The following is a 3,147-nucleotide window of genomic DNA, read 5'->3' as shown; positions in this document are numbered from 1 at the left end:
AGAAGTAGATTGCCCCACCTTCCTTCTGAGGAGTGGCTGGTGGGTATGAACCGCCAGCTTTCTGGTTAGCAGTCAGGTGCCTTAGGCACTGCATAGCTCCTACCCTTTGAGCAATAGGGCCCTTATCCTATTTTCTAGAATCCTATTTTCTAGAATCTAGACAGTTAACATTTATTTTTCAGGTTTTAGACCCACCAGCCACTCCTCGGAAGGAAGGTTGGGCAATCTACTTCCATAGTGATACTGCCTCGGAAACCCAAGGAGGGGTCGCTATAAGTGGGGTTTGACTCAACGGCAGTAAGTTTGGTTTTTGGTTTGGTTAAGGGAAAACATTTCATCCAGAATAATATAAACTTGAATCCACCTTTTATTATAATTCTTATAATTTCATTGGATTTTATGCACATTTTCCCCTTTTTTGAAATTAAGGGAACCTATATTCTGTGATACTTCAATTCAGCAAGAAAAAGGTAGATATATAATAAATACTGATGGCACAACTGCTGATCCAATTGGAAGAAAATAAAGTTAGACTTCTATCGAAATGATTAAAAATGAATTTCAACTTAATAACCCAATTAAAATAAATTCTAGGTGGATAAAAACGAACGGTGGCATTGAGTCCATTGCGTTGTCTCAGGGTTTCTCAAGCATCAAAACTTGCATCTGAAATGTTTTTGCAGTGCAGCGATCTTGCTGGTAGGCTTTTGTGTACCTGCTTTGTTCTCCCGGCACTGGCTCAGCATTAGTTCTCCATGTTATACCAAAGCTTTGGACATGTCGGTTTTGGGTGCCTACCTAATAGTACACACAAAGGTTCAACAAAGGTTTGCTTAACCGCCCCCTAGTGGTTGATAGGTAAGAAACTTGCAATTTTTCATTGAAATCAACAGCCGAGTGCTTCAAGCTTTTCCAATATTTGGAATTCTGTCTTTAGGCTGGATTCCCAGAAGTGAGATTACTGCTGGGTCAAACTTTTAAAACTTTTAGTACATATTGCAAAATTATTTTTCCAAAGGGAAAATATTTATTTCCCTTTTAATTTGTTTTTATGGTTTTTTTTTTTTTTAAACATTTTATTGTAATGTGGGTTAAAGTTTACAGAGAAAACTGGTTTTCTATTAAACAATTCATACACATTTTTATTCATGAGACTGATGGCAATCCTCACAATATAACAACACTCTTCCCATTTCCTCCCTGTGTTTACTTTTCCATTCATCCTTCTTTCCTTTCCCTTCCTGCCTTCTGAGCTTTATCCCTGGGCAAATGTTGCCCTTTTGATCTCATATTGTTGGTTGTTCTAGGGAATGTTATTGTGTCTATTGTTATAGACCTGTTTATTGTTTGGCAGAAAATTGAGCCATGGGGGTGTGTTCAGTTCCAGGGTTGAAGGGTGTCTAAGGGCCACAGTTGCAGGGGTTCCACCAGTCTCTATCAGACCAGAAAGCCTGTCTTTTTTGTGACTGAGTTTTGCTCCACATTTTTCTCCCTCTCTGTCCAGGATTTCCTACTAGGATCCCTTTTGAAGCAGTTGCCAGTGGTAGCCAGGCACCTTCTGGTTCTTCTGATCTCAGGGTCATGGAGGCTGGGTTCATGTGGTCTGTTAGTCCTTTGGTCTAATTATTTCCATACTTCTTTGATTTTCTTCTTCTTTGCTCTGGGTGAGTTGAGGTCAATAGTTGCACCTTAGATGGCCACTCACAAGCTTTAGAGACTCCAGTCACTACTCATCAAAGTAGGATGTAGAGAAAAGTTTTTGTGTAGTATGTTATGCCAATGGATCTTGATGTTCCTCAAGACTATGGTCCTGAGCCTCCAGGCCCAGTGACTCATTACCTCAAAGTTTGGTTATGGCTAAGAAGTTTTCATATTTTGCCTCCCATATGCTCCACTATATTTATGGATATATTTGCAACAAATACATATGTGGAAAGATGCTCTGTCAAGCCTCCATATACTCATGCGTGTAGTCTCATTCTCCTTTTTTCAGACCAATAGTTAAGGCAATTTTTCCTCTAATAAAATATGTTAATTATTTCAACCTTTCCTCTAGCTAAGCTTAGAAAATTCTTCCATATCTTGAAATTTAGTAACCATTCACTTGTGATAGCTTCTGTGATTTAATTTTTAATAGCTTAAAAAACCCCACACAAACAACGGCCATCAAGTCAATTCTGACTTATGGAGACTCCATAAGGTTTTCAATGGCTGATTTTTTGGAAGCAGATCACCAGCTCTTTTTTCTGATGTGTCTTTAGGTGGACCTGAACCTTAAACCTTGTGATTATTAGCCTAGTACTTAACTGCTTGAGCAATCTAGGGACTCCTTAACAGCTTTATTGAGATGTAATTTGTGGTATGTACTATACAATTCACCTATTTAAAGTTTACAATTCATTTTTTTTTTTTTTTAAGAATAGTCATGGATAAGGAGCTCTGGTGGTACAGTGGTTAAGGCACTTGGCTGCGAACCAGAAAGTTGGTGGTTCAAACCCACCAGCAGTTCTGTGGGAACATGAGGCAAGCTACTTCTGTAAAGATTTATGGCCTTGGATACCTTATGGGTCACTCTGAGTTGAAATTGACTCAACTGCAGTGGGTTTTGTTTTTGGGATAGTCGTGGATATGTGGAACCATCATAGTACTCAATTTTTTGAACATTTCCATCACCTCCAGAAGAAATTCAGTACTCATAAATTATCACCCCTAACCTCCCTAGCTCTCTCCCCCACAGCCCTCAAACCAAAAAAGGAAAAATAAAATAAAATAAAATAAAGCCAAACTCAATGCTGTCGAGTCGGATCCGACTCATAGAGACCCCTGCTTGGGTTCCTGAGGCAATATCACTATGGAAGTAGATTGTCTAACCTTCCTTTCCAGGAGTGGCTGGTGGATTTGAACTGCCAGCCTTCTGCTTAGCAGTCAAATGCCTTAGGCACTATGCCACACCAGAGCTACTTTTGTCTCTATAGATTTCCCTGTTCTGGCTATGGCATGGGAATGGTACTGTATAGTATGTGTGACTGATTTTTTAAAAAAGATATTTAACCTTTATTTTTGTATGTAGTATGAAATAAGGCTCTGGTTTGCTGCTTACAACTCACCAGGGAGAAGAGTCTTGTTTACCCTTGCACGGTTCATCTT

Source organism: Orycteropus afer, unplaced genomic scaffold (assembly GCF_000298275.1).
Source record: "Orycteropus afer afer isolate SDZICR_OR568_19922 unplaced genomic scaffold, OryAfe1.0 scaffold00008, whole genome shotgun sequence".
NCBI lineage: Eukaryota > Metazoa > Chordata > Mammalia > Tubulidentata > Orycteropodidae > Orycteropus > Orycteropus afer.
This window is presented reverse-complemented; position numbering follows the sequence as displayed.